This window comes from Oryza sativa, chromosome 12 (assembly GCF_034140825.1).
Source record: "Oryza sativa Japonica Group chromosome 12, ASM3414082v1".
In the NCBI taxonomy this organism is placed as follows: domain Eukaryota; kingdom Viridiplantae; phylum Streptophyta; class Magnoliopsida; order Poales; family Poaceae; genus Oryza; species Oryza sativa.
Window position 1 is genome coordinate 22,669,932 of NC_089046.1, and position 13,337 is coordinate 22,683,268.

General features: G+C 40.3%; 2 long non-coding RNA genes across 2 annotated transcripts; both read left to right on the top strand.

Annotated features, from left to right (window-relative positions):
• The first annotated feature begins 8,776 nt into the window (after nucleotides 1–8,776).
• LOC136354710 (uncharacterized) lies at nucleotides 8,777–9,300 on the top strand. The gene is made up of 3 exons (XR_010738309.1): nucleotides 8,777–8,936; nucleotides 9,033–9,143; nucleotides 9,228–9,300. It is a non-coding gene; the product is annotated as an uncharacterized lncRNA (long non-coding RNA).
• Nucleotides 9,301–9,401: 101 nt separating this feature from the next.
• LOC136354696 (uncharacterized) lies at nucleotides 9,402–9,891 on the top strand. Its single transcript, XR_010738272.1, has 2 exons — nucleotides 9,402–9,493; nucleotides 9,573–9,891. It is a non-coding gene; the product is annotated as an uncharacterized lncRNA (long non-coding RNA).
• Nucleotides 9,892–13,337: the final 3,446 nt, after the last annotated feature.

Consider the following 13,337-nt stretch of genomic DNA (forward strand, 5'->3'; position numbering starts at 1 on the left):
ATTTAAAAGGAGATATGCTTTTGCGTTCACAAAGAAGATTTTTTTTTTTCAAAATGATTTTGCAGAAATATCCTTTGGAAGTGATGTTTGCAAAACATTTAAAATATTCAAGAGATGCAGTTTCTCACCAAATATAATTTGAAAATAGATTTTTCAAGCAAGATTTTGTATAATCATACATATGTTTAACAAAAAGCAACATGGCAACTAAAAACTTTTGTAATCAAATTTTTTTTTTTAAACAACATTTGATTTTATTTCGCAAAAGAGCACTCTTGCCAATAGGGCCAAAATACCATATAGATTGTATGCATGGTTCAAAGTTGAAACAACAATAATTTTGAACACCTCAAAGGAAAACTCATGAAAGAAATTTATTTTTTTACTATTATTATTATTATTATTATTATTATTATTATTATTATTATTATTATTATTATTATTATTTTTAAACAAAGCTTTAGGCAAATAATTATTGGAATTCAGCTTGGAAAACCTTTTGAAAGGAGGCTTTCGAAGACATGCACTGAAAAATTGGTTTTGAATGAAGTTTTATTTTGGAAAACTTTGCAATACATTATTTGGAATCAAAATTTCACAAATAATTTTCAGAGAAAATTTTCTTTTCAAGCTAATTTCGACCATTCCCAAAATTTAATATAAGTTCAGTGCGGCTCTGGGGACAATTTTGCAATTACATAGTTTGAAACAAACATTTTCTTCCTTTTTGAAGTAATTTTTTTTTGTAAGGCTATATTTCAAAATGCAAAAATTAATTTGCTTCGCAATATTTTCTAAAGACATTTTATAAAATAAAGTTCAGAGGATTTAAGCCATATGAGTTCGACTTGTCCTTGGAATTTTGAAGCAACCCTCAAGCTAATATCCAATAAATTCAAATCTCTTTCATCATTCGTCCATGTACTCTTATCCAAATAAGGGTTCCTTTTATTGAATTTCCATATCTACGTAGCATCTTATGTTCCTTCTTGATCCATAATCTTTAGATCCTTGTATGTTTAGTATTCTTGCTGGGCTTTCTCATAAATACGTAGTCTGTTTCTTTTCTCTTTATTGTTCTTTATGAACTTCCATGTCGCAGGTCGAGCTTCTATGGTCACTAACGGCTTAGTCGAGACTTCACTTCTACTATACGAGTGTGTGACTAGAGCAAACTAGTACTAACAATCATGAGTTATCATGATTGATGAGTTAATTTCTGTTCTTTTCTTTTGTTTTTCTTTACTTTGTTTTTCATATAATCATGATGCAATCGTCTACTTTCGAGGATGAGGTTTCGGCACAATCAATAATATCCCTATAGCGTCTTAATTGCTTTCGGTTCTTATTCTAAAATTTTGAAATGTGGATGAGAATGTAGAACCAATATTTTTCAATCACAAATCAAGTGATAAAATCGCCTTGTCAAAGGAAGGGTTGAGATGTAAGGTATCAAAAATATTTTTTTCTTTTTGGCGTATCGGAATCAGATATTTTTGAAGAGAGGTAAGATGAGAAACAATATTTGAATGTTTTCATAACCTCTTTTTTTAGCATTTTAAAAATATATTTGTAAAATATAAGGTCCTGCAACTAACGGCCATTCTATCTAGGGTCTCGACCTACAGTCGATAGGCTCTGATACCAACCCTGTAGACCCCCGATTTTGGCAATCGGAAATCTTCTGTGTTTATCCGTACCAATCCCTGGATCAGTAGTTGGTACACACATACATAGTTGGATCACAACATATCACGAATGAATTTAGGCTAAAGGAGTTAAATACTTACATTAGGGCCAGGTAGGCCAACAACTATCAGAGAACAACAGCGGAAGACAAAATAACATAAGGGCCCGGTTAACATGCCACAGGCAGTCGACTGGGGAACGAGACCTAGAACAAGACCGCACTCCGATCATCTTGTGGGATACGCAAGCGTACCGACAAGGGCTTCTCTTCAACACTCTCCTAAAAGATATATAAATAGCAAGGGTGAGTACCAACCGTACTCAGCAAGCCACCATAATAACAATGCATATGATAGAGGGTATTTCAAGGAATGGCTTCAGGTCCTTTTGCATAAAGCTAATTTTACAATTCTTTTCACAAGCCTAAAACCTAGCATAGACTGATCAAATTTTAGTACCAGTGTTCACTTTAAACAATGACGGTTCTGTCCACCATCCATTGTGATCTCAAGGATAGCTTCCCGCCATTGAATCGTCATGGTTTTCTGAGGATGTCCACCTTCCCTCCTCTCGGGATGTGGCTCCATCAGCATAAAATTCATCATGCAATATCCCATTCCCCACAAGTTAAGAATTTAGAGTCTAGCCAAGTGTAATACATGTCCCGGTGCTCAATAACCGCGAGCGCGGCTATTCGAATAGATTTGGTTTACTCACACTGCAGTGGATGTACACTTTACCCGCACTCCGCGACTGCCCAACACATGAGCCTCGTCCCAACACATGAGACGCGTCACGGCAAAGCTTTTCGATAACCTCGCATTGGCAGTACCCGCTCCATGAACTTAAATCCTCATGCACTCTAGGCGTCCATGTTTCTAGCAGTGAGAGGAGTTCTGGCGCTCCCGGGAAAGAGAAGTCTCACACACATATTAAATTATGGTTCAAGTTAAGTTCTCTCTCTCACACACTCATGGCAGTCCTACCAATGGCGACACCGATGTAGGGCACGCCTCTCGGCCCTACCTCAACGGCTGTCCCATCGTAGCGCACCTGCCTCACTCAGGGGTGAACCATCTATGCAGGGATACTGCCTCCGCTCGGCTATCTAATCCGCTAGGTCTATACCCATTCGAGAAGTACGGTTGTACGGGGGTCGTTTCATGCTTAACTTCATGGCTCGGTCCTTAATTGACCGGGGACGGTACTAGCCTTTTCCAGATACCACCCAAATCCTCCGTCCGCCCCAGTCGAAAACAGTTGTTTAATTTTATTTCTCCTTTCACAAATCATGTCATCAACATCATGGCAATGTGGCGCTCATGTCTCCACATGCCGCATCTCAATTACCTTCCCAAAGGTAATTGCCCAAGCATATAGCATTTGATAAATATGAGTATGCATGATTCTAGAATAGCATTTCTAAGCAATTGTCATAATTGACTAGGGACTCATACGTAATCATGGGTACAAGGATTTTAAGGGTAAACAATAATCAAGGCATGGCATAATCACAAGTAGGATGTTCATCATTGCATGCAATTTTATTTGTAAACAAAACAATTTCGCAATTAGGATCAACATGTTCAAGGAATAGTGATGACTTGCCTTGCTCAGGATAATCCTTATTATTGATATAATCTTGATCAACCTTCACCTCCTGGAAGTTGCAGACGTTGCCTCACGACTAACCGATACACAAGGTCTATAATACGCGAGAAAAACCAATATTCAAACAACAATCAAATATGCGCAACAAAATGTACTATTCGTGTTTGCTAATGGATCCCAACCACGCTAGGGGCTAAGGTTTCTTAATCTTTCTATTGTCAACGTGGCCTATTTAGGAGTTAACCATCATAGCATTTATGGGATACATATATATTTGGCTAATCGGTGGTTTAGTCTATCAAATGGCTTATGGAAGGATTATGGCTAAGCATGCATCCATCTAAATAGGACAGTCATATACTAGAGGTTATGTTGTTAGATGGATTTAGGATCAATCAAATAATTACAGTGAATCATTTGTATTATTTATTTTATTGATGGAAGCTTTACCTTGATTATGAACATATTTTACTTGTCACAATAAATTATAAAAGGTTAATAATTATCCATGCTCTATATGTTAAATTCGGGAAGTTTATAATATTATAGTTACATATTATCTCTTAATGAACAATCCGGAGTTACAATTGAACTATGAACATATGAGGTCAAGATTTATAATTAGTACTTATCTACTATTCATGTTTGTTATATACTCCCAGTTTAATATATGAAAAAGATAAATTAATTGTGTAACTATAATGGGATGTACAATATATGTGTGCAACAACGTATAAGGTTTTGGTCGCCTACTCTACATGAGCTTATTTAGAAAGTGTACTACCCAATGCTCCAAGTGATTCCTGAATATATTGTAGTTTAATTATACATTAGCTAGTTTCTATGAGTGATATTGTATATGTGATGCGATAAGTTTAAGCACTGGTTCTATTGGGTTACTAATAAGTGGTAATCAATTTAGGCATATATAAGCTATTCTATATGGTATTGCGTCGATTAATTTACTTAGTGATTCCTCCACATCTAGCTCTATTATTATTCTCCTAAGCAGGTTAAAGATTCATCTATGTGTGTTTATATTTTAGTTGCATAATCATAAGGCTACACTTGATTTAAATAACCTATAAGCCATGGCCATCGAATATTAAATAAGTACTAGTATTTTCCTATACATCCATTCATTTGAGACATCACATAAAATTAGTTTGTGTGGTTGTTACAGTGGCAAGACATGTTAGAGACAAATATTATTACATCCACTCTACTGTACAATACTAATTTTATTTATTAGCATATTTTTAAGTTGACTATTATGCATCATCTTGATATTAATTATTTAATATTTATAAATATATTTTATCAAATAGTGAATTATATATCATTGGAAAGCTTATGAATTTAGATGAATTTAGGTTCAAGTTTCACTCAAATTGGAGCTAAATATCGAACGAAATCCTAGAAATATTATATGATTTAATTTAGTCTATGACTAAATGATTAAATATAATACACGGCTAAAATCCCTAGTAACTAAATCCGAATTTCTACCGTGAATCGATTACTTATAGGGATTACCCAAAAATAATCTATAATAATCTATAAGAATTCATCTATTTGTCTAGTTATTAATCACATCTAAATTACTACCGCGAATTGATTTCTCATAGAAATTACCAAGAATAATCCATAATTTATATTAAATTTTGCAATTCTACGACTATAATTAATCTATAATTAAATTCTAATTATTTTAAATTTTCTAAACTTCCCCAAACTCCCTCTAATTTCCTATTTATTTCCTTTTCCTTTTTCTCCCTTTCCTTTTTCTTTTCTTTTCTCTTTTTCCCTTTTCTTTTTCTCTTTTTCTCTCTTTTCCTTTTCTTTTCTTTCTCTTTCCCCTTTTCTTTTTCTCTTTTTCTCTCTTTTCCTTTTCTTTTCTTTCTCTCCTAAATTTCTTTTTCCCTTTATTCTCTCTTTTCCTTTTCTTTTCTTTCTCTCCTCTCTTTCCCTCTCTTTCTTTTTCCTTCTCTCTCTCCCTCCCGGTTTCTCTCCTCCTTCCTTCTTCTTTCTCTCCCTCGGCTTCTCCCTTCCTCCCCCTCTCTCGGCTCTCTCTCTACCCGGCGGCATGGCGACAAACAGGGGGGAAAGGCAGCGGCTCACCGATGGCGGCGGCGGCGACGACGGCGCACGGCGCGGCACAGCGCGGCGGCTTCGTGGCGGCGGCGTGGCGGCTCGAAGGTGGCGGCGCGGCGGCACGACGACGGCGACGCGTGGAGAAGGGGAGGGAAAAGGGAGAGGAGGAGGGGATGGAGTGGGGAGAGGGGAGGATGGTGGGCTTTTATAGGGGAAAGAGAGGATAAGGGGGAGAGGGAAGAGAAGGGAAGGGCGGTGGAGGGGGGGTGAGGCGACGGCGGCGATGTGACGGCGCGCGGCGCGCGGGTGGAGATGACGACGGCGCGGCGCGGCTCGGGGCGCAAGGCGGCGCGGCACGTGGCAGCGGCGCGGGGCGCGAGGCAGCGGGCGCGCGGCGCGAGGCGACGGGACGGCGCGCGGCGCGGCAGCGGCACGGCTCGAGGCGGCGATGGAACGCGCACGCGGCAGCAGGTGGTGACAGCGGCGACGCGACGGCGCGGCGCGGAGCTCGGCGCGGCACGGCACGGGGTTCGGCGCGACGGCGACGGCGAGGCGATGACGACGCGGTGCGGGGCGCGAGGCGGCGGAGCGACGGACGAGCGGCGCGTGGGCGCGGGGCGCGAGGCGACGATGAGACGGACGAGCGGCGACGGGACGGCCGACGGCGACGGCGCGGCAGTGGCGACGCGACGCGAGCGGCGTGGCGCGGGGCGCGAGGCAGCCAGGCGCGCGCGGCTGAGGAGGCTGAGGAGGGGGAAATAGAGCCAGGGACCACATCGAGCACCTAGAGTGCAATGAACAGTGCCATTTTCTATTTAACCCGATTTTAGTTTATCCCTTGTATAAATTTCATTCTATAAATCCTAATTTTTACATAAATAAGGTTTGCCCAATATATGTTTTAATTTAGATGAAAGTTTACCAAATTTTAATATTACCCATATTTTATTCTTATATATATATTTCTATTGTATTATTTAAATGAGGTCTAATTCTAAAATTAGCCTAGATAATTTTGGAGGCTTTGAGGGTTCTAAAATATCCTAGTGTGGCCCTTATTATTACAATAGCACATTGAATGAACTTATAGCAATATATTTTACACGGATAGGTTGAATCTATTTATTCTATAAATAGTATATTAAGACTCGGTACAACATTAATCTAATTTTAAACACTCACATATTCTTGTTTATATATAAGGATTAATTTATTTATATGACCATTATTTTATATGAGTGATTTTCATGTCATGAGTAACTCGGCGACATGTTGCAAGTATCAATCTATATATTCCGGTGAATTACTTATTTATAAACACGATCACTATAGTGGTGATCATCATTTCATGTGTTCTTATATTTCATGGGAGATTCGATTCAAATGAATTAGATTTAATCTTACTATTTCTTTAGCTAATTGTGACATCAAGCTATCAATCATGGTTCGAATATTTAATACCTAATTTGTAATTTGTAATAGAAATTAATATTTGACTTAACTATCTTGTGCATAATTATTTGTAGGATTAAATATATTCTCGTAAATCATATCTATTGCTTAAATGTAGTTCTTTTCTTTACCTTCTTGGTGATCATTTATGGTTTGGCAAGCAATAGGAATCATAACAACCAGCATGATGCAAAAGTTTTAAAAAGTTCGAAATTTTAGTGATTTTTATTGTTGGGAATTTTTAGGATGTTACAGGTGATTCCTTGGAAGATTGGTTTCAAGGAGGACATCCACACGTACAGGAGTCGGATGAGGAGCAAGAGAGATACCGAGGCGAAGATTGCAGACCTAGAGTTCCGGGTATCGAGCTACGAACTCAACATGCAAGAGGAGGTGGCAAGGAAGGTTGATGAACGCATGGCCGCACATCGGTCCCATGATCCCCAGCCGACCATTCCTCCTGCAATGGTGAGTCCGTCAGGAAACCGTAGCAGCTGCGCCTCAACGGGGCAGGTAGGATCACAGAGCATGGACGCCATGCAAACACAGGACGAATCGACCTGTCCCGTTGATGACATCACTCAGCGGACACCATGTGAGCTGCATATTCCTTTCAAGAACTTATCAATAAAGGTAAGATTTAGCCATTCCGCTAGTTGCTGCTTATATATGTTGATTACTAATAAATAATCTCTCACAACATGAAGGTGACGTCGGGCATGGCCATCCCAACAGACCCTTCAGGTACTTACCACTGCAGGCCGATTCCAGCAGGATACTCGAAGGTCGAAGTTGAGTTGGTCGAAGGCGCGTACGAGGACCTCGAGCTGGATTACCCTGGAGGAGACGGTGAGACGCATCTACGAGACACATGACATGCCATTATTCTATGGCGCAGGCGGTACATCATCCTCCCTGGGCGACAAGCGGCGTCTCGTGCACCATCTCCTCCGGCTCCGCCATCTCCTCCTCAGGATCCTGCACCGTCTCCTCCTCATGCTCCGCCAGCACCGTCTCCACCTCAGGCTCCAGCATCGACTCCTCCTCAAGATCCTGCACCGACTCCTCCTCGTGCTCCTACACCTACTCCCCCGCAAGCTCCTCTTCCGGCACCTTCAAAGTCAAGGGCCCCCCCAGCTCCACCGCCTGCCCACACAAGGGCAACGAAGAAGGCGAAAGTTGACGCCGCCAAGAACAAGGACCCGGGGTACGATTGCACGCAAGAGGAGCTTGACGCTTACGTTGCATCAGAAGTCAAGAGACAATTCAAGCCTCGAAGTCCAAAAAAGAAGATTCCTATAGACCCCACTGTCAGGAACTTCTTCAGGGGTATGTCTGCATCTGTCAAGGAGGCCATCAAGCTATCGGACTATGAGCGAACGCTGAAGAAAGCATCTTCTGGAAAGTCCAAACCAGTCCCTCAGCTTGGAGAGCAACCAAACCAGGAGATCGAGCCGTTGGTGACCGGTAAAGAAATGACGATAGAACAATTTATTACTGACACCGGTCTAACTACGGATCAATTGCTAGGAGTCGCACCAATCGAAAAGGCGGAAGTAAAATACATGTACGAACTCGGTAAACCGCTTGTCAAGCCTGAGCTGCTGCAGTCCCTACCCACACAAATGTACAAGTTCCATCAGCTGTACATGGAGATGAGCGCCACCGGTAGAGAGATGATCGGAGCGAGGATCAGGGACACGGACTTCTTGCAAGGAGATGACATTCTCTGGATCAATTTCAGGGGAATCTACGAACTATACCAGCTGGACGCCCTCGACGTCTCTATTATGAGTTGCTGGATTTTGTAAGTATATCGTTCAGTTAGATTTCTTACTATACGTCTCCTTTAATTAATTAGGTCCTTGTATATAAGTAGACCATAGAAAATAATATACTCCCTTTTATCGTTGTAGAATGGAGATTCAAAGGGCCCGACGGCGGAGGGTTTTCGATACTGGATTCATCGACCCTCGGAAAGTAAACGTCGCAATGCTCGACCAATATCCACAAGAAACAGAGGACAATCTCGTCCATCTCCTGAAGGCGCAACATTACAAGACGTTCATACTGTTGCCATACAACACAGAGTTAGTTTAATTTTACTGTCTTCCTACATACCAAATTTCATTCCCGTACGAACTTGCTAAGTGTTTCATATGTAATGCATCCCACGCACATTGCAGATTCCACTAGGTGCTTTTATTCATCGACCTGGAGGCCTGCACCGTCAACGTATATGACTCAATGGATAAAAAAGAGTCTACATTTGACAAGGTTTTCGAACTTATAGACAGGTACCGTCATAAGTTCCTTTGTTAATTAAGAAAATCTTGTTATGTTAATTGCTACTATGAATTATAGCTTTAAACTCCATGTAGGGCTTGGTATCGGTTCCGTCATTTGGTCCGCGGCAAATGGAGAGAAAGACTTAGGCGGAAGTTCAAATTTCCTGTGAGTACACATGCTCTACATTTATATTTCTCCGATTCAAATACATACAAGTGTATATTAATTAGATCTCTCGTTGTTTGTCATTTATTTGTAGTGCGCAAAGCAAAAGCAGGGAACTAACTTGTGCGGCTATTACGTGTGCGAGTATTGCCACTGCCTTGCAGACCAAATCATCACCACAAGAGAGCTCGATGTAAGTACAAATAAATTCAAAATTTCATTACGTAGCGATTTCTTGTTTAATTACTAATCAATTTCATACATTCATATAGTTTATTCGCATGAGGGATAACCTGACCACACACAAGGAATTTATCGCGGCGGTTCAAGAACAACTCATGGGATTCATCAACAAAGAAATCCTTGATCCCAAGGGTGAATTCTACTACGACGGAAACACAATTCACCGGTCCTTAGCTTCTGAGCTAGCAGCGAGTACTACTACGTCGAAATCGTAGCTAGCTAGGACATATAATGGATTGTAATTAATACATGACTACATATGTTTCTATATGCATGTGTACACATTTTCTATAATGTAAATATATTTTGGTCATATATATATATCTATATACATATGCATTTGCATAACATATATATGTATAAATACATATATATTATGCATGTATATACATATAATATAATATAATATATATATATATATACATATATATATGTATGCATATATATGTATTGAAACATATACATGCATGGTTTATATATATATATATATATATATATAAACCATGCAGCAACAGGGCCATGCAAAAAAAAAAAAAGGTCAGCTCGATCTTTAGTCCCGGTTGGTGTTACCAACCGGGACTAAAGATCGATCTTTACTCCCGGTTATTTCACCGCTATCTTTAGTCCCGGATTGGTACTCCCGGTTTGGAAACCGGGACTAAAGGGAGGTTACGAACCGGGACTACAAAGGGTTTCTCCACCAGTGCTAATAGAATGATCAACAAGCTGCAAACTAGAGTGAGCCATTGGAAGCAAACATGAGCTCGACACCACCAAGTAACGAGCTTCTGGTAGGCTCGAGCTTGGCTCTGTCAAAGCTGGATTATAGCACAATCGCAGCAGAAAGAATGAAAAGGTTGTATTTCTCACTAACAGTGCTGACAAGAAGCTGTTCAAGCTTTGAAAAATAAAGCTTGCAAAGTGGCGAGTTTGCACTGGGAAGCTCGCATTTGTCAACCTTTTTACAAGGCCATCCTGCTAGCGTGCGAGAGCTGGTTCAAGTGCCATCAATCCATAAGTTCTTTATATATAAATTGTCGTGTATTATGTAATTTTGATGTCTAAAGAAAAGATCGTAGACGTTTATGAAATTACCATTTTTTATTTCGTAAGGACACACAATTGCTTTGGCCCAACTTATATGAACACTATTCACCTGTTACACATAGTGACGAAAACGGATCTGAAACAAACGGAAACTAGCTAGTGTGCGTAGTGTCTGGCACTTCTTTTGTATTTACGATGGTCTCCCACCACTCATGTACCGTCGAGGTTGGTTGCCAGTAAACAGGGCTTAGGTGGTCGCAGGCCGTCTAATGTGCGATTTCATTCTAGATTCTCTTTGTGTATCTGTATTCTGCCAGTAGGTATAGAGCCGTCTCTTGCACCAGTCAAAAATTGGGCGCTTAATTTTCTAGACATGAACACAGTAGAAATAGAAGGCATTGGAACAATCCCTACAATCTAATAGAATCGATGAAGAGCTGTGAACTCTTTCAAGGCCGCAATGGCCCCAAATACGAGCTCTTCATCAGCTAATTAAGCCAGGGCCACGATCCGATCCAGCCTGCAGCCATGGGCAGATCCGGATTCTGGTCCGTTGCCCAAATCTCACACACTTGTTTCTTCAATTTCTGTTTGATCTGCCGCAAAAGGCGAAATGGCTAATGAACGACTCTATTATTTTTTTTCCTTTTAGCAAATAACTAAAACGACTTGATTAATCACGGGCTCAACCTAGTTCTTCCTGATTTTTCACACACTTGTTCTCTTTTGTTTGTATGTATTCCACGGAAGGCCCATCGAGCAGGCATGCTATGTGGTCTGCCCCAAGCCCATTTGGACGTTTTATTTTATTTTTGTTTTAATATTCATTTGCATAAAATTTTGATATCTTAATATTTCTATGGAAATTTCTATCTACAAAGTTTATATGTATAAACTTTGAATATATAAAGTTTCTTTGGTGTTATACACTATGTATAATGTCAAAACAAATGAATTTTTAATGGACGGAAAAATAAAAGTGGGTTATGCAGACAATTTTTTTTCTAAGCCACAAAGTATGGCTAATCAGGGGAAAAGAGAGACGTGGGTTGAGAAAATGCTTGAGAAATATAAATGGACTAATACTTGGGCCATCCAGTTCACAATTTTTTTTTCTCTGTTTGTACTTCTTACACCATTTCTCTCTGTTTTTCTTTGCTCAAAGTACACCTATATTACTACAAAATATGCAAAAAAAAAAAATGCAGCCATTATGTTACCAAGAGATTATTTTGTAGTAAACTGACGACCAAAAAAGGACCAAGTTTGAAGTGGCAGAGCTTCAGTTCCCCTACCTAGCATGCCACTGTTACTTTATATATGCTAATAAACTGACGACTAAAGGTGAGCATATATAAACTGATCTCCATTGAAGAGAATGGCATTGTGATGTTATTGCAAGGCAAGCGTAGAACCCGTTAGAATTTCATGCTCTTTGAACAAATATATATACGGAAACTATAGAATGGAATGCATTGGGACAAGCGATACTACGAAGTGTACAAGAATTGGTAGAGCAGTGTATTTGTCATCCATTGAGCTAGAGTGTCATGATAATTTAGTGTCATTTGACTAAATAGAAGAGGGGAAAGCCATCAATCATTGAAGAAATAGGAGAATTTTTATAAGTCGGTCACCGAAATGAGGAGTAGCTGGCTGCGTCGGTGGTGCATAGGTGGCGGCGTCCTCCAGTTGTGAACTTGTGAAGGCGACGGCGATGGCCCAGGTGGATCGAGCGGCACCGGCAGCCCTTGTGGATCCAGTGGGCAACGACGACAATAACGACGTCGATGGCGATGGGCTGGGTGGATTGAGCAGCAACTACGGCTCTTGTGGAACCAGCAGGCAACGACACGATGACCTCAGCGATGACAACCCCGGCGGCGATGATGACAACCTCGACGGCAATGGTCCGAGTGGATCTAGTGGGCTAGGGTTTTGGGTGATGGTGCAAATCGGGTGGCGGCGGATCCTTCTAGGGTTTCTGGGCTAGGGTTGGATTTTTGGAATTTTTTTTTGCGATATTTTTGTCGCAATCGGTTGGTTTAAACGCCCTAAATTTCACATACTATTACGGCTCTACCCACTTGTAAAAATCTGCGAAAATCGATTTTAGCTGCATGGAAAAATGGATTATATAGTGGTGTGATTAGACACCCGATGAGCCCCAACAGGGCCAGCCAGAACATTCTAATTACATTGAGCATTTACTGCGAGAACAAGTACGTTACTAGGAAGATTATATTTTTAATTTCTATAGAAACATCGATATCCTACAGCATGTTTGCCAATGGTCGAGCTTGGGGGCCGCAGGAATAGGGATGGATGCCCTCAGCCCTCATTCAAAATTAAAATTCGTAAAATTATTTATTGTTGATAGTATAATTATTCTACTCTAAAATATGATGAGTCGATAATAATTTCAGATTTTTCATCTTTGCTTCAAACTTTTCTTATCATGCCAGCTTGATTAACTAGCTGTTGGTCCGTAGGAGTCCTGTCTGATTCAATGTTCTTTCTTTAGGATTAACCTTTTTGGCACAGTTAGGTTCTTCTACTTGTCCTTTCAGAAAGTACAACCACAACTCGTTACTAGTTATCTACCATGTGCAAAAAAACATATCCAAATTAAAGTGATATAATTCTTTTTGCACTATGCATCAAGTGCTTTCGCTTATAAATGTTGCATATATCATGTTACATGTGAAGTGATGCATGCTCCTTCTGTTAGCTGCTTGTAGGGTAGG